Genomic DNA, 25,490 nt, shown 5'->3' on the forward strand with positions numbered 1-25,490 from the left:
GGGCCTGATCCTGACGTCTCCTCTGCTCCAGCTGAGTCACGTACCTGTCCTGCTCTAGTAGGTGGATAGCTAAGACGCGAAGGCATCTATCCTCCTTGGCAAGGATAACTCTGCCGGCTGTGAAACTCTGCTCACTAGGGGTAAGGCTGAGGTCGGGGGCCTGGGAAAGTAGACAGAACTCTGTTGTCTTCATGTGCTCATAGTGGTCCCTCATCACTCTATGAAGTGCCTTGTGTGAGATAGCTTGCAGTCCCTCCTCGACTGTGTCCTCTATAGTCAACTCAGTGAAAGCTAGGACAGAAGGTAAGGTAGTGCTAGCTAGGAACTCGACTGAGGTGACAACTGGTCCTTTGATTCTTCCTTCCTGAGCTGGCTTCCCGATGCAAGTGACCTTGACAAGCTCGTCGGGGACACCTAACATGACGAGAACTCGGCAGAGGGTCTGTGCAAAACCCCTGAGCTCACGTAGGTCAAAGGTAAGCTTGGCATGGTCCAGAGGTAGTGGTCCTAGAGGTGGCCAGTCGATGTTCGTTGCCATCTGCATGTTTTTAAGGTACAGGTGTTAGCAGGTCATTAATAGATAAGCCTTGCATAAAAGTAAATGCAGGGTCGGTATATATAACCGAAAGAAGGGCTGTTCACGTCCCATCCTATCGTCCATTTCTAAGGGTTTCGTCCTATGGTCAAGTATGGCTCTGATATCAACTGAAACAACCCCGATTTCCACGAAGGGAAATCCATAGAGTCGAAATGTAATAAGACCGTTGTAGATCATATTACCCAAATTCTAGTCGAATACCATATCCATACAACGATAATATCAGAGTACAAATAGTGCGGAATTACATAAATTTTACATCGCCGCATTGGCGGAATCAAAAGTAGCATTCATTCAGAACAGCTTGAAGATAAGATCACCAAACTCGAGCATAGGCATGAACCCCTCAACCATCAAACTCCTCGGAGCTATACTCCTCAGCAGAACCTATATGCCAAAATTTATCAGTACGATTTGTACTGGCCACTCCCAACCCTATGAGCATTGCTTTGTGGAAATTGGATGCAAGTTGGATTTAGTCAAAAGGAACCTATAAGGCTAGGGTTTCCTATGTATTTAGCATATCAAGTATATAAAAGTATAGTCAAGTTTTAACACCATTACCACTCTCATTCCACCCCATTCCCATTTCAGAGCCAGGTTTCGATCCTGGGATCGATACACCACCATCACCATACCATAACCATACCATCGCTCAGTCAATAGGCCAACTCCCTCTTGGCACTGTCTCAAGGCCCATAGCCCCTGGCTATGACCGAACACTCACTTCCTGGGGGAGAAAAGAATGACTCATCTCCTATCTAGTTTAAGCGAAACCCAGGAAAGGTCCATAGCCAACAAGTCAGCATATGTATCGATCGATCAACCAAACACTCTGCAGAGGTTTTACATAACCACAAGATCCGCCTTCCTCGCTGACCGTCGTCAACTGGGCTGATTCTGGCCACTTGCTAGCCTACGATAATGCCACTCTACCATTCAGCCCTGGTACACCCCAAGTCTAGTCTAGGGTGGCTAAAACTGTGAGTCATGAGCTGGGTCCATGAGGTCTCCATGAAGTCTCGGAAGGGTGTGGGGGAAATCCTCCACGCCCCATACCTCCTTACACTATCCATTATCAACCTAGCAGTAGTGGCAATATCCTACCAAGTAGTTTGGCCGTCCCGCACCATATAGGGTGAGTGGTACATAAGGCTTCCTGGTGAATCTGAGTACTAGTAAGTCCTTAGGGGTGACCAAGCCAGAATGTCTTCATCAGGGTTTCCATTTATTGTGCCACCACAACACCTCTATCCTGGGCTCCTCCCATCACAGGTTCACACCCAAGTTCACCTCGTATACCATTTACCCACCATAGGTATCCATTTCTAGGGGTGCCCAAGTAGCACCCCATGGCAAGACTTGTTCCAGGCTCATCGTATACTCCAACTTGGTCGACACAACCCTCACCCTCCACGCACCCAAGTCACACACGCAGCACTCTCCCCATAACACCAGTTTCCACCACGCATCAATGTAGTACAAGCGTAGTAGAAGTAATAAGCAATATAGCAGCAAGCGTGTGTCTAGCCTAATAGCAGGGTAAGTAGGGGTAAGGTTGCGTCAAGGTAAAGGAGATCAAGAAAACATACTACCATGCAACTCCTATCACAGTGTGATTACACCAATGAAGTAAAGCAATAGCAGTTCTATATTAGCCATGCATAATAGGTGCTACGAGATTGGGTGGGATGTGGCACCTTCAGTGTAGTCGTCTCTGTACTCCTCACGGTACTCACGATCCTCGTCCGTCTGGTTTTCCTCCGAGTCTGCATATGATCGAATTATAGTCATGTTAGCAACGTCTATAGAATAGCACAGAGAAGCCATGAAAATTCAGAAGAGCCAAATGCACTCAAACATAGGTTCATTGCGTAGGGCTCGATTTTCGATGAATTTGGTCCATTTACTCCTTCCTAGGGTTTGGTTCACGTGTACCAAGTGCTCGGACGTGTGTTCAGCGAGGGAAAAATCCCTACTCTTCCCCGATGGGGCTCCTGCCGACGATGAGGTCACCGGCGAGCCCTCCGACCACTTCACCGATCTCTCCGATCACTTTACCTACTTCTCCGACCACTCCACTAGCCTCGGCAAAACTCTCTACTCACTTCGCCGGCCTTGGCAAAACTCTCCACTCACTTCGCTGGCCTCGGCGAATCTCTCTGACCACTTCACTGGTCTCAGCAGACTCTTCGACCACTTCATCAGCCTCGGCAAATATCTCTGATCACTTCGCCGGCCTCAACAAATCTCTTCGACCACTTCACTGGTCTCAGCAGACTCTCCGACCACTTCACTGGTCTCGGCAGACTCTCCGACCACTTCGCCGGCCTCGGCAAATATCTCCGATCACTTTGCCGGCCTCGGCGAATCTCTCCGACCACTTCACTGGTCTCGACAAACTCTTCCGATCACTTGACTGGCCTTAGCAAACTAGCCTCGGCATATTCTCTGATCACTTCTCTGGCCTCGGTAAACTAGCCTCGGCCTATTCTCCGATCACTTCTCTAGCCTCGGCAAACTGTTTCGATCACTTTACTGGCCTCGGCAAACTCTTCCGATCACTTTACTGGCCTCGGCAAACTCTTCCGATCACTTTACTAGCCTTGGCAAACTAGGGCGTGGGTTCGTCGGCGTGCATGGACAGGGCTGCAGTGGTAGCGAGAGCCCATTTGGAGGAGCGTGTGAGCTCCACGGTGCTTCTACGGCCATGGTGGGCATGTTGAAGGAGCTCCTGGTGCTCCCAGTGGCTCCGGCCATGGTAGTGGGGACAAAGCGGAGGCGGTGGCGCTCCGACGAGGTGCGGTGCAGCAACGCAGGGCTCTAGTGGGCTCCTTCCCGGCTGAGGTGAGCGCGGTGCGTCTCTCGTCATGGCGGAGCCAGACAGGATGTCAACGTCGCCTTTACCGTGACGTAGAAGACGCGGTGGTCTCGCCATGGTTGTGCCCTCAGCCATGGTGAGCATGCCCGCGCATGTGCGCTCCTACTTCGATGTACAACGTCATGGCTGGGGTCCTCCTTTTGGCTGATGGCAGTGCGCACGGCGCGTCCAGGGTCTCGGCAAGCATGGCTATGGTGGTCTCCCTAACTAATCAGTTGGGCTAGGCCAGTGCTCGAAGCTCCAGCATGGTCTCAATCGTGGCGGTATAAGTTCTATTTGGCTAGGGAGGTGGTCTCAGCAAGATGGCTCACCATAGGGTTCGTGGTGGTAGGATGGCGGTGCGGTGGCAAGGCAAGGCCGTGATGAGGTGATGCAGTGCCATGCCAAGCAGCTACATCGCTGTAGCTGATGCGAACCGTAGCGGCTTCCTTCTTCATGCCTCTCCTTCTCCTCTCGTCCCTCGGCTCAGTGTGCTGGTGCGAACCGCACGGTGGCAACGAGGTGTGGTGAGGTGCTAGGGTTCGGGGTCCTCCTTTTATAGGCCGAGCTCTAGGCTTTTGCAATGGTGGATGGTGGAACGGCTGGTGATGTGTGCGGCGCATCCGACGACTAACGAGTGGTAGTGTCGGTGCGACGCAAGGGGAAACAGGGTCATGCTCCTTGCGTGACCCCCTGGCCCACACTTGCCACGCTGGTCGGCTCCCGGTCACGCGGGAGAATGCATGGGCGAGGGGAAGAAGATGCTACTATGCTAACAAGCGGGGTCGGGGCGTCAGGCGCTTGGCGCGATGTGGCTACGCATGGTGCGTGTTGGCTGATGAGCGGGCCCGGCTTGTCTACGGCTGTGCGCATGAAAGGGCAGGCGAGGCTCGGCTGGGCTAGCTGGGCCGGTTGAGGCAGGCTGGGCTGCTGCTACCTCCCTCTTCCTTCTTTCCTCTTTATTTGTTGCCAACTTGGCTTGGGTTTGATTTATTTAGTTGGAGTTAATTAAACATCACATAAAGCAAGAAAATCCAAATCACAAGTGGGAGTAAGGATGCACGCACGAATGTACGTGTTAGGGATTTAAAACACACCTATACAACAAGTGACATGCTATGCTTATGAGTATAACCTAGTTGGGTCATGTCCAATCCAAAACTAGGGTTTGGCTTCTACATGTGTCACTCAACATCATATAGGGCTAAAACAAAAATTTTGTAGCTATGATTTTTGGTGTGTGGATTTTTGGGTTGTTATAGATAAAGCCAAAGTTAATCCTAGCTAGGTGCACGATAGTGAAGGGTGAATATGAACTACCAAAACTAACTACTAAATACAAGCTACTCTAGAGATAGCTAGGTGGGAGAACGAGCTTTTTATCTTTCTAGTAACTAAGGGTAAACTAATGACTAGGAGAAATACGATAGTACTTCGGGGCACAGCCCACCTACCAACTAGGAGAGTTAAATACACAAGGTCTACCACGAGCCCTATGATTTAATAACTAGATCTATCGCTACATATGTCCATATTTGTCACTATTTTGGCCAAACTTTGGTATATTTCCTGCATACAAATAATTTCTACAAGCACACATGGAACTTGGTGAAATTTAAGCAAAATTCTACACATGTGATGATGATTTACCTCACTTTTCCATGCATTTGGGTAGAATGTTGATGGTCAAAATGGGTGTTAGTGACCATCAACAAGCTCCCCCAAGCTACCGCTTTGTTGTCCTCGACAAAGATGCGGGTTTAGCATGGAATAGGTGTTGGATCAGGAGTTGCTACTATGTAACGCCCTCCAAAGACTTGTATAACAAAGAAATACTATCTCTTGAGTTGAACATGTTAACACTTAGCAATTTCATCATCAGTCTTAGCAATGTGGGACTTATAGCTTTCACCTTGACACAAGCAATTGCAAGAATGTGTAGCTAGATAGATAGATACTTTTTGCCTACTTGGATGTAGCTCAAACTTCTTGAAGGTTTTCAATAGATTTTGAAAAGAGAACTTGCCTAAGTTCCTCAGATGGTACACTCAAGTCACTCAATGGTGTTTGAAATCCTAACCAAGGACATGAATTTTAGCCTTAATTTATATCCTAAAGCTTATGTGGAGCTCAAGCTAGGGGATAAAAGCATAGCCTACTTGAATTGAATATATTGCTAAGTCAAACACTTGGATCACAAGGAGCAACAAATCATACAATTTGATCAAGATGTGCAAGTGTGTGGTATATTTGGTGGAAGTGGTACTCCTATGAGAAGTTTTTATTCTCTAGCTTCTTTTTGAGAGGGCATGGCTACTTTCTTTTTTCTCACTCTCTCTCTCTCTCTCTCTCTCTCTCTCTCTCTCTCTCTCTCTTTCTCTCTCTTTTTTTAACACTACAGATTTTCTCTTTTATTCTCTCTCACTTTTTTCTATAGCCCATGCCTCTCTTTTTGATATAAGTTAGCTAAAGAGGTAACTTTGATTCTCATAGAACAATAATGAATGGAAAGCATATGTGGTTGCATATCCCCAGTGTACGAATAACTTAAATATGTGGGTGTTCGTGATCTTGATCAAAAAGCATGAAAAGTTTATCTGAGGTGATGATGTTTGAATAGGTGGTGTACTTTTGGATTGTTCTTAGCTCACGTGTTTGATCTTCAATGGAGGTAAGTAAACGTAGCGGTGGTTGCTACATCTTGACTTGTTGTTTATTCTACCTACACTTTATTTTAACATTATTTAACCAAGATGATATACCTAATTATGAATTCACTTATCCCTTAAAGTAATGCATGTATGACCATAACTGTGGAATCTAATTTGTCTATCATTGGAAGGTAAGTGATAGTATGTTTTATTATTGTGGAGGTATATGACATATGTGGTAATTATTTGTCTATCATTAGAAGGTAAGTGATATGTTTTATGATTGGGAGGTATATGACCCATGTGGTAAGTATTATTGTAGTTGCATCATCTTATTGCATCATGAGCATTCTTGTCATGAGCATATGCATCGAGCCAGGTCGGTGAGAAAGTCATATAACTATTCTAGATTGCTCTTGAGCCAGGTCTTGTGGATTATGTCATTGACCTATGGTCACGACCATACCGATACAGCATCATATGTTGCCCGAGGAGGGGTACGATGCAGCTTCATACCTTGTTCGATATGTAGGTAGTGGACATGCATATGTATTGCATTTGCACTCTCCAAGGTTTATTTGTATTGAAGTTTTACGTTGGCATGAAATGGAGATGAGGAGTATTGTTCTTATTATTAGGAGTATTACTTTATTAATAAATGGAGGTGGTTTATTTATTGTATATCATGCCTTTTTACTTCTTTATGGAATTTTTGTTGGATATCTTGTATAATGTTGGTGACTTCTTTATGGCATTGTCATTGGATAAAAAAATTGACTATGAATTATTATTTTTACTTGTTGTACATTCTTCTATGATTAAATCAATGTTTAATTAAATTGTAGTATGAATGGCATGCTCAGCAGTTTGCTTGACGAGATTTATTCTCACCCCTCAATCTTTCCTGGGATGCTTTGTCTGAAGGGATGGGATTAGCGGCACATCTTCATAGTTTCACCCACATTTAGATAAAATAATGTCACTCTTGGCTTGCTGTAATAAACTTAGACTATCTTCACGGTGATCCTTCATGGTTTAATAAAAATATTTAAGTTGGAGGTTTACTTAATTATAGTTTTGTTCTCGTTGTTGCTTCTGTGTTAAATATTGTTCATGGGTTTATGTTGCCGAGTTTTTGACTTTGGCATGAGAGAAGGGATGTTATTGACATCCTACAGGCAGAGTCTGTATCTACAGATGACTTGGAGAATGCAATATACGATTCTTGAAAGTAAATTTCTTCTTTCTATCCTTAATTGTGAAATAGATTTTGGCACTGTCAGCGTAGATGATGGCTTTTGTGGTGGTCAGGAAAAGGTCGACCCAAGATAATGGGTGCCCTTATATCTCCACCTGTGTCCAAAACCACAAAGTCTATGGGTACGTATGAATGTCTGACTCGTACATAGATGTCTTCAAGAATCCCCTTGGGGTAGCAGAGTGATTGGTCTGCAAGCTACAAATGCATGGTTGTATATAGCAAAGGTCTCCAAGAATTTTCCCATAAATTACCTTTGGCATAATGTTGACACTTGCTCCGAAGTCGCAGACAACCTCTTGGAAATCATGAGGTCCAATGGCTATAGGGATGACAGGTCATCCTACATCACCTTTCTTGATGGGCAGGGATTCGTCTCGCCATCCTCCATTCGATGGTTCTTTATAGAATCCTATTTTGTGAATATCGACAAGATTTATAGTTTCGGATCTTCCGATTGTCCTAGAATCTTACCTTTGTCGGTCGAAGGAACAACAGCCACCAGCTGAGCTATTTATGATTCTATCATTTTATTAAAACTATGATAGTTTTTAATGGCTGAGGAGAAACTACCGATTCTATTATTTATATTTTCTAACACTTTGTCATTAAAACTATGTTGACACTAAATCTTTCAAAGATGGTTGATTATTGAAATTATTGAAATTGTTACATTGATAGTTACCTTGTTAATTTGACCTCTATTTTTGATTCCATCCTTGATTTTGTTGAGGATGATAGTTGTTGTTGTTGATGAAGCTTACATCCTCTTGTGTTTCGGGACAGTTGTTCCCTGAATGCCTAGTTGATGAGATCCTAACATATGGGTATGTTAAGTATCAGGATCAAGGGTTCCCGACCTATGGACCCCTCGACATACCCTTCCAGGATCACCTGTGGTCTCAGGTGCTATACGCATTGGGTACGCTCATGCGTATCCTCTGACCAAGGAATTAGGCCGGCCTAAGCACACCGTGGCCTCTGCTCAGGGCTTGGGGGCTCGCCCGAGCCTCAGGCTCCTGATCGACGGGGAGCTTGAACCCGATCCTTGGCCACCGCCCGGCCTACAATGTTGTTGGTATTTATAAGTGCAAATAGAATATGAAGGATTCCACAAGCTCACAGAAAACCATTGTAGCATTTTACCAGGAGTATTCCAGGTATCGTTATTTATATTTTACCATAGGGAAACAATGGAGTTAGGACTTATTGAATATCAAAGCAGTATCTATCAGTCAACATACCAAAATGGCTAGAGCAGGGGTGAAGGTAATGATAGGAATTAAGGATAATGATACTCAGGGGGTAGATCTATAATATAACATAAACTAGTCAACTCGGGAGAACAATGAGTGAGGTAGATTCCTATGACATTCTTATTACATGGTCAAAGTATATACACATCCAACTATAGTTAAGACTAACTCTACTCTAGTGCACTTTGGGACGCCGCTTAGATGGTAGAGTACCCACAATAGATAACTCTACCGACGCGACTATGGTCCTACAATTTAAGAACCTGCTCAATTCGGAGTGGACTACAAAGGATAGACGGGGTTCTCACCTACTGCTGCTACCACCCAACCAGAGAATAGGGTGTACTCATAGGCAGAGCATCGTATAAGCACCATGCTTATACAAGGCTCGACTACTTAGCTCAATCGATAAACTAGCAAGCTAAGCACTCTATGAACCCACACACAAAAGTAATGATAACCTCAACTAAGCAAGATACATATTAAAAATAAGCATAGCATGTAGATAGGAATATGATGAATTTATAATAAGTCTTACAAGATGTGGAAGTGAAGATACAAGGCTTTGTTGATCCTCCAAGACTAGATCCGGAACATGAGCATGAGCCCAACTCGACCCTCACTCCCGAGCTACTAATCTACTACATTGGAGACTCTAGACTTAATCCGCTAGTGTATCTTGATCTCTAAATGTGAGGTATGAATTAGGGTTTTAGGGATGCCCTAGGGAGGGGGTAGGGGCTGCTATATATAGGCTGGAGCATCAATTTTGGACCCTCAAATCAAAAAGGCTTGAAAGAATGGTGTAGATGCAAACTAAGAGGAGGTGGAGAACCGACATTCGAAGGAGGGTATGATAGGTGGGCCCAAGGGGCTGGGCGGCCTATAGGTGGGGCCAATCAGCCCCACATGGCAGACACCTGCCATCCACTTTAGTGATTTGCCTTCTAAAGTCTTCTAGAGTCTTCCCACATCGGTTTTGCTATGGATAAACGTGATTTGCTTTGACGAATTGGCCCTCCTTGATGGTTTTTTGAGTAAATCCTCCTGCAAACATAGATTCACCAAAACTTGTGGAATTTATTAGTTTAAACCCCTAGACCTATGTTGGTGATCCTTTTTATGCATTTATATAAATTATATTAATGGTTTATGATGAACGTTAACTACTATCAATAGATGCCAGCCAAGGCTTGGGCGCAAGAAGATACACCCTGAGCGATCAAGGCTTGGGGGCAACCTGGCCCTGGCCATTGGGCATGGCACCACCAACTGCTCCCCTGACAGGGTCACACATAGGGCATGACACAAGAGGACAAGTCCCTTCACGGCCTCTAGTGGCTTGGGGGCTTCCGATCGTTAGCCCCTCAAGCTAGCCTCCTTCACCACCAAGAAGACTCTAGAAGGCGCATCTGGGGGAGGCCGATCCAAGCCGACATAGCTTCACACTCAGTGTATCACAACTAGGCTAGCTAGACGATGCCTAGGGCTTCTTTGGCTCCACGACATCGCAATAGTCCATAGAGCGTCACTGCAAGACCCTCCTGGACTTCAGCACATGTAGACCATAGGCTCAACACCCCAAACTACCATGTACCCGATTTATCTCAGTATATGAGGGATAAGGTTGGATCCTAGAGGTGGAGGATAATCGAAGATAGATCATTCCATTCATCACCGATCCACTCCTGCTCAGCACTAAGAGCAAAGCAACCCAAAGTGGGGCACCGAGAGCTTCTCCACCGCACCCATCATCTTCCCCCTCTCTGATGAGGGGAAGGCACCACCGGTGGCAAGACAACCTCAGGATTAGCACTGACCTAACCCTCTGCCAAATCTCTCTCCCTCCTATACACTCTGTTGTAACCCCTTGATTTTGGGTGCTCTTGAGTATAAGGATCATCAACTGCTGGACATAGGGCATCGATCAACCCAAACAAGGATAAACCATTGTGTCCCCTTTGTGATTCTTGTGTTCTTGAATCCACGTGAGCCAATGGAGACACGTACTCTGACACAGACTCAAACAACAATGCTTATCACTGTTCCGACCCCGCGACAGTTGGCGCGCCAGGTGGGGGGCAGCGTCAAGTGCGATTCAGGCTCTACGGTGGCTGGAGCCACCCGCCTCATCGTTGGAGCTAGCAGCGCCGCCCTAGACGATGGCATCCGCTTGCCCAGTGAGTTCTTTGTCATGACCAGTGCCTTCGCTCTGGGCCAGGTCCTCAACTTTGGGAGCCTGGCCCATGTCACCGACCACTATGGCAAGTTTCGCCCGCTCAATGGGACCGCACCGACAAACACTGAGCCCCCAACGCCATCCCCTCCATCGGGCCACTTGGGAACAAGCCTCCTAGTCCTCGCTTGGCAGGTCTACCATGAGCCAAGTCTGCACTCTACCCTAATGAGCCAACACCCGAAGTCCCACACGGCGGTCGACGACCCTTTACATGTGTGGCGACGCGCCCCGAGCATCCCCTCGCATGGAAGCGCCTGTAACAACTCAAATTTCTTACACCCTTGGCAGTCATTATTGACTATCAAGGAAAGTCACCCACTGAGTCACCTCAAAGATTCCTAATGAGTTATGCGAGGCAAGACATCGAAGCACCCTATGAGAACCCCCGAGTAGTCATCATCAGACTCGCACCCGGAGTGAAAGAAAACCTCTACATGGATTAGAGTTCATCCTATTGACACCAACTTAGTCCAAAGAAGCTACTTAGGAGCAATGCATTGGTCACCAATAATCAACCATCCAATGACTTAGTTAATTCAGCAAAGACACAGACTACCGGACCGTTCGCCAGGTTACCGGACCATCCGACAGAAGCTGGACCAGAGCAGACTTAAGTGGAATTGGGTTGTTTCCCAATTGTGGAAGTGGACCCACATGTTAGCACAGGTTGCCACATGTCTTTAGCTAGAAACACACCCTCTCATCCACTCTCTCCCTCATCTATTCATTTGCAACCCTCTCCCTCTCTCTCTCTAACTCTCATGAGTAAGGAAGAACCCTAGAACTAGAGAGAGAAAATAGTGAAGAAGCAAATCGAGGAGGAAAGGAAGGAGAAGAAGAGAAGCATCAACACCCCCTATGGATCTCATCAACATCCTCAACCCAATCATGGTGAGCTCAAGAGATTAGTTCTTATTTTGTGGATTTTCCCCAAAAGTCTAATTTATGGATTTTGGTGGAAGCTTGGAGATTTCTTGCTGGTGGTGGTTCAATCATATGCAGAGTAAGCCCAAGCAACCCTCATCCACCTCCATCACCTTGTCATCTCATCGATCCACTTTAAGGTATTTGCTTGGATATTTGCAAGGAGAGAATGATGGATGGAAGACTTGCATGTTGGGAAAGGAAGGAGCTTGAATGGAAGAAGAGTTGCATCTTCAATCTTTTTACTATGGAAGCTCTCAATCTCAGAGCCAAGGATCTCTAGATCAATCTCAAGATTTATCCCTTTTCTCATGAGTTTTGGTTTAATTCCTAAGCCTTAGCCACACTTAGTATAACTAGCTCAAAACCTAACTATCGTGAGCCTAGTAGACCACCTAAGCTACCCTAGGAATGTTTGGCACGTGCAAGATGCACAACTCCATAAATCTAAGCTTGAATCTAGGTTTTCCCAAGAGCATAGGTTCTGTCGCCCAATTGACGTCCGACAGAGTGTCCATCAAACCCCGAGAAGCCACTAGGAAGACTTATCCATAGTCAGCTTGGACCACCAGAGTGTCCGTGGTATTCCACAGAGTGTCCGTTGAATTATAAAAGACTTATAGCCATTGAACCCGAGAGCACCGAGCCTATACCAGAGCGCCCGTCACTCACGGTGGAGCATCCGATTAATTATAGAGAATAGTAACCCAGCAACTAATGAGGACATGCTATTGGTTACTCAAGTTTCACATATCTATGAAGGTCCAATTACGCGTAGCCGTGCAAAACTACTCCAAAAAGAGGTGAACTCACTCCTAGCTGAAATTAACTTTGACATATTTGAGAATGTTATACTCCCTAAGTGTTCTACTCTGGTTGTACTTAGGTGTACAAATAAAGTGGAGGATGATGCTCTACATCGGACCAGCACTGAGAAAACCGGACCATCAGATCGGACCAGCACAGTGAAAAACGGACCATCAGATCAGACCATTACAGTGAAAAATGGACCATCAGATCAGACCAGTACACTGAAAAATAGACCAGCTAAAAGAAACATTCATATCTCTTGATTCCTTGAAGCTTTGGAGGCCCATAAGGACATTTTGGAAAGCTTATCAAGTCTACTTTCTAATGGCACAAGTTCCAAGTATTTTGGATTTCCAATGTTGAGATATGAGCATATTAGTGAAGACTGCTTAGAAGGTCAATAGTCTTCCTGGGATAGAATGTTGGGTCCACTTCCCGTTCAAAACTGTATCAATCTACAAAGTTTCGTGGCACATGCTGCACATGGATAGAAAACCCTTCGAGTTTACTTTCACACCCAACAAACAGTTTGTAATTTAGACTTCCTAATAAGGAGTTATGGCTAGATTAGTGGAGACTGCTCAGGTGGCCAATAGTCACGTGAGACCACTTCGGGAATCCATCTCATGGTGACCTTTCACATAGCCTATCTTCAGAACCTTTTGATGATTTGATAAACTACATGATATGACAGCCGAGCTGTCGAGTGCCTTACTCAAACCTTTGTTCTTCCTTGTTCTACTTGGACTTGTGAACAGATCCCTCTGGGTTCCCCTAGTTCGTGCTCTACCATTTCTAGTATGGTTGCACCATTTTATGTGGATTAGTTCTGGATTGTGGTTCTGCGGTCATTCGAAGATCGAGTCGAAGTCTTCGCTGTTTCAGTGCCTCTCTCCCCGTTGCTTGGTCACATCCAACCTTTGTCAGGTATAAAGCTAGTTATCCCACTGTTCGCAGCAAGTTATCTTTGATTCATGACCTACTGTTGTGAAGATTGGGCCAACCTCATGGATGTTCCTTATCAACTAGTATCAAAGCTTTCATTGTCACGGTAGGTCTCACCGTCATCCACATATTTTACCTTTGATTTATCCACCATTTGTTACCATTTTTGTTCATCTCCTAAATTCCACTCAAAAAGCCACAAAAATCCTATAGCCTTTGGACGGTACTGCTATCTTTGTGTTGTTTTGTTCATCAAGTTGCTAGTCACAATCTTCATATAGATTGTGTTGTGTTTCATTTCTTATCTGCACCCCTGTTAGTATAAAAAAAATCTAAAAAAGAGAGAAGAAAGAAGAAAGAAAGATTAAAAAAAGAGAAGTGAAAAGAATGGAAAGTATGGGCTGTGTTGTGGGTTGTATAATTGCAAATTTCAGTTTTCATATTCAAGTTGGTGGTAATCTCCATAGCAGGAACTTCATATCTTTTGAACACATCAAACCACTTGGGTTGCAGTACCGTAGCCTCCCTTGATTAGCCACCTATAGCTCCACCAAAATCTAAAACCAGGACATTTGACTCATAATCCCTGCGACCTCTCAATCACTTCCATTGAACTGCTACACTAGCACACTCACTATCCTTGAGAACAAGCAAGAACATTGGTAAGTAAGAGGTGAGGTTGTGTGATTCCACAAATTTACCTACTCCACTTTTTCTTGCATAAGTGCTAACATGGCAGGATCCAATTTGAGTATTCATGGTGGTCATCATGGAGAGGAAGAACCCCCTGTTGCACGGGCTGAGTCGAACCAAATGGTAGACTCGGTCTTGGAGGCCATGGAGAGGATGCTCGATGCACGAATGTCTGCAGATAGACGAAGGGCACCTTGCCATCAATATGATGAATCAGGTGGTGATCGTGGTCATCATGGCCGGGATGGAGGATGAGCTCATGGTCATGGTCATGGTCGTGACCACCATGTGCGTTTTGAAGATGAAGAATCTGCTGACTTAGATCATGAGGAGGGATTTGGTGATAATGAGAATCCCTTTGCAAATGATGGGCTGTTTGGGCGGCGATGAGATCATCGTCGGCATGCTGATCATGAAGATAGGGATCATCATCGTCGTCATCGTAATAGGGATGACCCAAAGATAGCATTGCCATGTCAAGTTAAGTATCCCAAAATTTATTAGAAGAGAAGATGCAGATGCATATCTTGAGCGGGCTAAGCAGTGTGATCAAATTTTTAGAGTGCATAATTTTTATGATCAGAGGCATGTCAATCTTGCTTCAGTGTAGTTCTCTGGTGTCGGTCCCTCATTTATGAGAGTCCTAGGTGCATCTGTACTTGTGCTAGGATCACGCACAAGTACGCACAAATCAACAAAATTGGTACACAGCTAAAAAGAAAGGTTCCGAGCTTTATTGATTTCTAAAAAGGGTTCTACAACTGTAGCCCTAAGGGCATAGTCATAGGCTTACAGAGTTAGTGGAAACTACTGCATGGAGCGACACTTATTCATGGTGGTCTCTAGTACAATGATATTCTACAGCGTAGCGAGAACCTATTCCATAGGCAAGCTCAAGCGCGACTGAAACCATAGCTTCGATGTCATTTCCTACGTTTGGACTCTTCGCATATCTCCTAATCTTCGTGGTGCGCTTCCTCATTGTAGTCTTGGTCTTCCTCTGTCCCGAAGTCTATGAGTCAACAACGGGTGAGTACTTACGTACTCAGCAAGCCCTAACCAAAGGGTGGAAATGGAGGTGTGGTGGTGATTATAATTAGAGGGTTGGGTCCTAGTGCGCGCTGAAATTAGAGAGGATCTGGAGTAAAAAATGGCAAGATTTTTGGGTGGTCTCAATGAAGAAATTTCTGGTTTTGTTGAGATGTTTTCATATCATACTTTGCAAGATCTTGTTGATCAAGCTATGCGCACTGAGAGAAAAATTCAGCAAGAGACACGTGGAAGATCTTATGCATACCATTCCATAGCAGCCCCATGGCTCAAGCAGCAGTCCGGTACTTCTTTTGGTAGGGTCGGTCCCAAGGTGCTGCAGCTAGGCCCTCTCCATCCATTTCTACTTCAAAGATGGTTGTTGACGGTAGTTAATACTCATCACAAACCATCAATGTACCTTGCATAAATGACTAAAATAGATCACCAACATAGACTTAGGGGCTTAAATTGACAAATTCCACAAGTTTTGGTGAATCTGTATTTCTAGTAGGATTTAATCAGAAAACCATCAAATGGGACCTATTCGTCAAAGGAAATCACGGAATTTCATCGCAGAATCAACGTGGTAAGGTTCCAGAAGACTCTAGGAGGCTCTCCACCAAAGCTGGAATCAACCCACTGACATGTAGGGCCGGCTGGCCACACCTAGAAGCTGCCCGGCCCCTGTGGGCCCCACCTATCAACCTCTTTGTTATGTTGGTTCTCCACCGCCTCATAGGATGCATCTCAGTCATTATTTCAATTCGGTTTGATCCAAGGGCTAAGGATTGATGCTTCGAGCTATATATATCTGCCAACACCCCCCTCAGGGCATGCCTCATTTGATCCTAAGAGGTGAGAAGCCAGAAACCCTAATTCATATGTCCACCAGGATCAGGGCTTGCAATCAAGAGAAGATTATTCCTTGATAGGATCTAGACTTGTATTAGAGATAGAGAGATAGAGTGAGAGGGAAGAGTTTTGGAGGAGTCCCAGCATATCGGTGCTCTCTCTACAACTTGTACCCTGGTGCAATCAAGTTCTTCTGGAGCTTGCTTCTGGTATTTCTCTGGTAATCAACTTCTAATTCAAGTAAGCATCTTGTTCATATTATTTTTTAGGTTTGCGACTGTCTTTTGAGTACTTTAATCCTTGTAGCTCCTGGGTTAAAGTAGTATTCATAGTGTAAGCATGGTGCTTAGACTCGGTTACTAATGGATGTACCCTATTTTTTAGATCGGTGGTAGCTCATGAGGGTGACACTTATAGTCTCGTTGAATCCTCTGTAGTCCACCTCCCATTAGTAGGCCTAGCAGGACTTTGTTACTATAGGAAACATACTCTGCTTGTGGTTTCTCTAGTAATATCCCTAGAATTCAATAATAGAAGACAAAACTTACTGAAGTTAGAACTAGAAGACCTTAGCAGTCTCCTCTATGCTCCTATTACCTAGCCTTGATTGTGAAGTTTAGTTAAGTTAGAATTAGTTACTCTCACCTCCGTTCCTTTGGGTTCGATATAAAACTAGGTTACTCTCGATGAAGTGCTACAATGGTATTATATCTATGCGCTTGTGGATTATTCTGTGTGCATTAATTTATACCAATAAGCATTTCTAGGGCCATTACCGGGGAACGGTTGCTGAGTTAACTTCGAGTCTAGCTTAATCTTGTACTATACTTTTATCCTTTTATCTTTTCTTTCCTTTTTACCATGGATCTAGAATCCAGCCCTATCTACTAATATGGTGCACCCACGGGCACAAGCCTATAGCCATAAGAATCTTCAAAGCCTATCCTAACACCTGGCTATAAGCTACGCCCATGATTAATCAACATGGTTCAGTATCAACCCTTTTTAGGTGAAGTTGATGAAAACCCCTGTTCTCACTTAAATGAGTTTGAGAAAACTTGTGCATGCCTATGCATTGAGGGCATGCTAGATGAAACCTTACGATGGAAGCTCTTTCCCTTCTCTTTGACAGGAAAAGCTAATCATTAGTACAATCTCAGCATTGAGAGTAGACAAGGAGATTGGGAAGCCCTGTGCTCTAGCTTTTGCTTGCAATTCTTTCCCATCTCTAGGGTAGTCAGACTTCGTTTAGAGGTTCTATCTTTTAGACAAAAGAAAAAAGAATCTCTAGGCATGGCATGGGAATGTTTTAATACTCTCATTAAAACTGGCCCTAACATTGCTATTCAAGACCCTATTATTCTTCAACACTTTTATATGGGTCTTAATAGGAAAACCTCGAGACGTCTTAATACGGCCTTAGGAGGCCCATTCTTGCATGTCTTTGCCAATGCGGGGAGGAGCATTCTTACAAAAATCTTAGAGGACATCCCTAAAGAAGTAGAAGAGAAGCCATTAGAGGAAGAATCCCAGATAGCTGAATCTGGATCCATAGAAAACCCATAACCAACTTCAGCTATCTTAGACCCTGAACCACCGGAAAAGGAGGAAACTCCAATTTCAGATTTTATGCATGAGTTCAAGGATGAACTTTTTGATGAATATGGAAATACCTTGAATTACCATACTATGAGGAGACCTAGAAGTCTAGGAAATCATCATCTCATGAAGAATCTTTAGACCCTTCTGAGAAAGCTTTCCTTAAAAAGGCTATGAAAGAGCTAGTGTCTATTATAAGTAATGAATGGCTAGAAGAGTCAGAGCTTTCCTCTGATGTGATTCACTTAGATTCACCTTCTATTTCCATTCATTGCCAAATCAATAACGCTCCTTTCGATGCTCTTTACAATCCAGTTGTGGGTGTTAACATCATGTCTGCATCTTTTGCTCATGATTTATTGAAACACATGCCATTGACCCCAACAACAAAGTTATTGAAAGGTCTTTCAGGACACATTCTCCCAAGTTTGGGAATACTTTATGTCCTTCCTATCTAGGTAAAAGGAACTAAAGTTCATCTGAGCTTCTATATCTTTGATATTATGGAGTTCAACCCGTTCATAGGACAACCAATTGAAAGACTTATCCAAGAAGGACAAACGGGGAAGTTGAATATAAGACTTGGGAAAAACTTTAAGCTTTCTATACCCATTACTCATTCTCTAAATGCTGAGAGTAAGCAGATTCCCGAAGAAGATCCAATGGAAGAAGTTAAGGCTGCATCTCTTGATTACTTGATCAAACCCAACCTTAAAGATGATGCCCAGTTCTTCATCGAAGAGGAAGACAAAAATCCCATAGACCCTAAACCTTTAGATGAATTGCTGGAACCACCTAAGCCCACCATTGAGCTTGAACCCCTGCCTTCTGGTCTTAGATATGCTTTTCTCAATAATGATTAGGATTCTCCTATCATCATAAGTGATAAACTCTTCCAAGAAAAATCCCTCCGCTTGCTAACTGTCTTAGAAAAGCATCATTCAGCTTTTGGCTACTCACTCCAAGACCTTAAGGGAATTAGCCTTGCTCTTTACACCCATCACATCCCTACAGATCCTAATTGTATACCTTCTAGGGAGCCACAGCGTAGGCTCAATAATGCGATGATAGAGGTTGTTAAGAAAGAGGTTTTGAAACTCTTGCATGCCGGGATCATCTATTCTGTGCCTCATAGTGAGTGGGTAAGCCCTATTCAAGTTGTGCCTAAAAGGGAGGCATGACTGTAGTTAAAAATGAAAATAATTAATTAATCCCCCAAAGAACCGTCACTGGATGGCGGGTGTGTATAGATTACCAAAAACTTAACAAGGCAACAAAGAATGATCACTTTCCATTGCCCTTCATTGATGAAATGTTAGAGCGACTGGCGAACCACTCTTTTTTCTGTTTCCTTGGTGGGTATTCAGGTTACCACCAGATATCGATTCATCCCGATGACCAAAGCAAAACCACTTTTACATGTCCATATGGAACTTATGATTATCGTAGAATGTATTTTGGATTATGTAATGCTCTAGCTTCTTTTCAAAGATGCATGATGTCTATATTTTATGAAATAATTGAAGAAATCATGGAAGTTTTTTTGGATGACTTTTCTGTTTATGGAAAAACTTTTGATTAATGTCTTGAAAATTTAGACAGTTTTGCAAAGATGTGAAGAAAAGCACTTAGTCCTTAATTGGGAAAAATGTCATTTCGTGGTTATAGAAGGCATAGTGCTTGGACACTTGGTGCTCGAACAAGGGATTGAGGTAGATAGAGCTAAAATTGAAGTAATCGAACAATTACCTCCTCCCATAAATATCAAAGGGATCCATAGTTTTCTTGGTCATGCTGGTTTTTACGGCCGCTTTATAAAAGATTTTTCACACATTGCTAGACCACTAACAAATCTTTTGGCTAAGGATGTTTCCTTTGAATTTGATGATGCGTGCTTGAAATCTTTTAATATTCTTAAGAAAGCACTTATCTCTACATAAATCATTCAACCCCCTGATTGGTCGCTACCTTTTTAAAATTATGTGTGATGCTAGTGATTATGCCATGGGGCAGTTTTGTAGACAAACTAAAGATAAAAAGCATCATGCAATTGCTTATGCTAGCAAAACTTTGACAAGACCTCAACTTAATTATGCAACAAATGAAAAAGAACTCCTAGCTATTGTTTTTGCTATTGATAAGTTTAGATCTTACTTAGTAGGAACTAAGGTGATTGTTTTGCGACAGAACCACCTAATTCATACAAGCTCAAGTACGGCTGTCCCCATTTGACACATTAACGCACGCATACTTTCACTTATATAAACCTGGTAGTCTGCTGAGTGTCACGAAGGACCTTGGTAAATTAACATCACAACCAAGATCGCACGATTAAGAAAATACACATCATATACACGGAGTTGCAGCAGAAATAATGTTTACAATGAGTTCACAAATAATAATACAAGTTTTGGTTTCAAAACCGATTAGTGAAAACTACATAGCTTTCAAATGATTACAATAATATAAGTTCCAAATACATTGCTAGCATATGTGACATCCTCTGACAAAAGCATATAGATAAGGACACTATATAGAGTCGTCGGGCCCACCGGTGGTTAGCCACCATCTTTAGCAGGCCAAGAAATTCACCTGCAACATGGTGGGATAAACCCTAAGTACTCGAATGTACTCGGCTAGACTTACCCATCATAAACCAAAAATAAAGTGACACCAAGGATCATGCAAGGCTATATAAGTGGAGCTAGCTTGACAACATTTTGCATAAAAGCTACTAGTTGAGGTATACATTTTATAATTCGGTCATCAAGTTAGTTAATTGTAGCTATTCATCTATAGATTAGCAACTAACCTATGCAAAACATGTGGTATATCCATAGTGATAGAACAATAGTAACCATAACAATTTATTATATCATTCTCAGAACCATTCCACTTGCCATTATCACTACGATAGAAGGAAGCTCAGTCAAGTTTCTCACTATCTAGGAGAGACGGCGATTCAAATCGATTACAACCAGTAGGGAATTTATTCCTAACACAAACCCAGGCATACCTACGCCAAGGTAGTCTTAGGTCACCTTTGGTACAACTCAGATCCAATTCGTGGGTTTGATCAGCGCCGTACAATCAGGGACACTACCCGATGGTAGGTCGATCAGGACTCTAACCTACCCTATGCCTCACACCGGCTCCCTGCACATCCTTACTACCTCCAGTGTGCGCACTCTAACAGAACGAGGCCTGGCCTGAGTTGAGCTACTCGGCTTCACGGTCGGAATGAGTTATCTAGCCAGCTAAGTGAGAGGCATGCGTTCAAAATAACCGAGGACCAACAACAATGCGGTCGTTAATCGATGTAGACGGAATCACATGAGTCAACCTACAACATAGACTCCATCCAGCCTCAATTTACAACATCTCGTGGTTCTTTTACACGATGGCAAATATAGCCAACCATGGTTTAGTGTCCACCTATATCTCGTAGGTGACAAGAAATCACCCAACTTCTACTGAGCTAAGCATTGCTAAACAGTTATTCGATCCTGGACCTACATAGGATTCAAATTATATTTCTAGACATGGTAGTTTTATGCATCAAGTGTTTCCAATCAACTCTTATAACCTAATGTATCAAAATAAAGGACTCAAGTGATATTTTGTAAAACATAGGAGCCTTAAAATGCTCCGGGGCTTGCCTGGGATCTGACACAAGTTAGTTCAGTTAGCTCGCACCGTCCTAGTGACATCTCCGGTCCTAGCACTTGCTTAGTCCTTCCATCTTAAGGATAGGTCTACCATACACCATCTTTGGGTTAGGCTCCAACATCACGTCCTTCACGTGGTTCATCTAGCGCACCTAGATGAGATGTGAGATGCAAGTGCATGAATATGAAGAATGGTAATAAGAGATGCATCACATAAGAGTGTTCAAGACAAGCACAAGATTATGCAAGACATAGGCACTTAGAGTTATTTAACTAAACATCACACAACCTATTATAGAGGGATAGCAAGCATATTAGGCATGGCACACAAGTGAACTTAAGTTCAGATAATGCACACATGCATCGATCAAGAACTAACCAAACATGTTTAGCCAAAACAAGAGCAATCACCTAGCACATGTACAGAAATCTGGACAGCAGCACAATAGTCACTTGTTTCAACTATAACTGGAGTTACAAACATTCCATAAAGGTTATCTTGGACTTTCTAGAAAGCTAATGAAATTATATACAACTCTTTTATTTACACTCAGAGTTGATTCTAAAGCTAACCAAGTCAAAGTACACCAAGGAGCAGGTCTGCACAAACAATGGACATCAAAACTGACATGAACTTCAAAGATGCATATCCAGAGTTCTATCCATTCAACAAATGTTGTTCTTAACTTTTTAGAAAGGTATTAAGTTAGCTAAAACTTTGTTATTATCATCTACGGGTGATTTCACAGCAAAAAAGGGTTAAACAACACAAAGTAGGCATCTCCATCCAGATTTGGATTGAATTTGCCATTCTATTTTCAACAGCAATAACTAGAGTTCTAGACTACCAAAAGCAGTGATCTTAGACATTTTAGAAAGCTTATGAGAATCACTACAACTATTCTAACATCACCAGAAGGTGATTCGAAACTTAGCTAAGCCAAACAACACAATCATTCAGATCTGCACAGAGAGCATGCAACACCTGACAGGGAAATTGAAAAGTCTATGGCTCCTAAACCATCAGGCCTAAAATCGTGAAATTTTAGGACACGAAATGTAATGGAGTTATCTACCACTTTTGTATTCAACACACTTACTGAAAACATCATTAACATCACAAAAATATCATCACAACAGGAACTGCGCATGCAGCGAAAACAGCACATAGGCAAGATGGATTTTCACTTGATTCTATAACAAGGTGACATAAAAGCACATCCAACACATAGCTCTAAGCCATCATGAGGAACCCATACAACCTCATCTCAAACCAACACATGACATTAGCATTACAAGAACCATGTATAAACATCTAATAAGAAAAGCACATGCTCCTTCAAAGTTCAATTAACTTGCAACTAATAAAAAGGTGATGTTGCAAACATTCTAATTTGGAGCCTAGGTTTTTATGAGAGTGATATGATAACAAAGCATGTCTACTGTACACATTTTACATGCTCAAGTTTTATAAATTAATTATTACATGCAAAACAAGTTTTAACTACAAATAAGCATGTGAGAGCAAGACAAATCTAAACCTCCACATTTTCTGTAAACACATGACCAAATTTGGTTTGCTTAGATTACCACCACACCATGCAAAGGCAATGGAACAACATTTTCCATTTTTTACACCTTTATGATATTTATCAGGCATTTACAACTACTTATCAAGCACCTAGCAAGATAAATTAATAACTCAGTAATACATGCACCAAAACAACATGAAATTTTAACCAGAGCTCATGCATCACATAGATATCCTATAATTAAAATTTCGTGCCATTTAGAGCACTACAACTTTGGATATGAGAATAACAAGCAAAACAAGCTAAAATTGCCTATTTAACAAGATTAAGTCAAAACCTTATAAAAACAGTACACAACTAGCATGTTTAATATTTTTATTAGCTAGAGCATGTCATTAAAATATTAACACAACTGGAATTACCATTTTTGACTTCTATAATTCGAGATATGCACCTGTCCAACATAAAAGCATTTTTTTAAAAGCACTTTACAAAAATAAATAAAAACAGTAGAGACTTTCTTCCAACACATATCATATTATGACTCTACTATGTAGATCTACTCACAGGGATTCCAAAACATCTTCATTTGCTATTTTTGAATCTTCTACAATTTACTACGATTTTCCAAAATTTAGCTGATTTAAATGCACAAAAGGGAAAACATAAAAGAAAAACACATTTTCATCCGGAACCCTAAACTTTCTAGAAATCTACCAAGCCCACAAATGTAAATGTAGGTGTCTAGTCATTAAGCAACTGGACCCTGCAAAGAGTTTCTATCTACGTTTTGCCACTCCTTTTTCTTGACGGAACCGAACAGAGGAGACGGGGATGGCTCGGCCTTGGTTAGTAGATGGTCGGCTGTGGCGAGGAAGGGCTAGTCATGGCAGAGGGATGGCCAGCCATGGCGACATTGGAACCCTGCCCTAGCACGGCTGCTGTAGCATATGGCCCATGGTGGCCTGGCCGTGCTGACGCTTGGGCACGCGACGCCACGGTTTGCGCCTGCACGGCTACGGCCGACAGCTAGCCGCAGGAGTAGGCGACCAGCGATGCAGGTGTAGAGGGATGCGAGGATGGCCAGTTTGACATGGCAGGGAGCAGTGGTAGTAGGAGCTCAGCTCGACCATGGCGGTTGGCCGTGTTGGCAAGGAGAGAGCGAGAGGGAGCATGAGGAAGGGCCAGGGAGGTGTGGGGAGCGAGGGAGAGCGAGGCAGGGGGTGCTCAGGCATCTTGTCCTCTCCCCATCATCATAGGAAGGGCAGGGGTGCATGGCAACAATGGTGGGGGAATGCTCATGCATGGAGGCCACGTCCTGGACATGCGTCGCCGATTGGGGTATTTTACCGAGCACGTGGTGGGCAGCAACGTGGGTAAGGTGGGCGCCATTTTTAGGCTAGCTCTAGGTCGATTTCATGAATGGGCCTTAAATGAAGTTTGTTGTACTCCTGATGCTCTACAACTTTGCTTAAGGGGTCAGAATCATTGGGGCTCTAGATTAGTGGTTAATTAGCCTCCAAAATGGTAGTGTCAACGCATTGACGACCCATTAATCAAACTCAACTTGATGATCAAAACGAGGTCAAACTCTTGCAAAATTTTGACATGCTCTTCTCCAAAACATATAGTCCAACTTTTACTTTGGGATCAAGTCAAGTTGCTTAACGAAAACATGAGAACATGACATGCCATTGCAAATCTAAAAATGCCACGAAATAGACTGAAACTTACATCTTCACCCTTCCATATCTTTCAAACAGTTCAATGATTCAATCAACCAATTACTCATTGTTGTAGGGCAACATGAGTACTACAACTTTGATTAAAGGAGTTTGGCCAAATTCAAAATGGTTTGCAAACTAAAATTCCCCAAAGAGGGCTACATGAAAACTGAAAATTGAAAGCTTTAGCACCAACACTTAGCCAATTTTTGGAGTTTCAAAACAGCATTGAGTTGATCCTTGAGAGCCCTATTTGACTAAGTTAGGGACCAAACAAGCTCTTAGCCCTTAAACAAAGTTCCATTTTGGTCAAAGCAGCATCACACTAAAGCTTTAAATTTTGCTTCCTGGTCCATTGAAGCATTTTCTGGACATTTGCTCAATATGAACCCCTCATGACTTTTGTTGTAGAGTTCAACTAGAGTCTTTTGGGTAAGGTTGCAAGGTTTGCTCGACGACCCATGGCTCCACTCACTTAATAAAGCAATTCAAGCAAGGTTATAACCTATCATTTCATGTGACTTCTTGGTTCCAAAACTTCATGAAACTTTTCCAATTGTCAATGTAGATGGAAATAGATGTGAGGCACACAAAAGGAGCACTTTCAAAATTACTCAGGCATACCTCTTAAAAAGGGGTCAACATAGAAGTAAAGGTGTGTTGTCTAGGTTCAAGTTGGGGCTCATTCGTAGAGAGTTGGTCTCAACACCTTTGTCACCACTTACTAGTTTGAACTAGAGCTCTTGATTACCACTTAACTTGTCATGTTGGAGCTCAAGCCCACTACTTAACTTGTGATAAACACCTGAGCTCCCCCCTTACAAGAATCTCGCCCTGAGATTCGGTGCG

The sequence above is a fragment of the Miscanthus floridulus genome, chromosome 10 (genome assembly GCF_019320115.1).
Source record: "Miscanthus floridulus cultivar M001 chromosome 10, ASM1932011v1, whole genome shotgun sequence".
Classification (NCBI taxonomy): Eukaryota; Viridiplantae; Streptophyta; class Magnoliopsida; order Poales; family Poaceae; genus Miscanthus; species Miscanthus floridulus.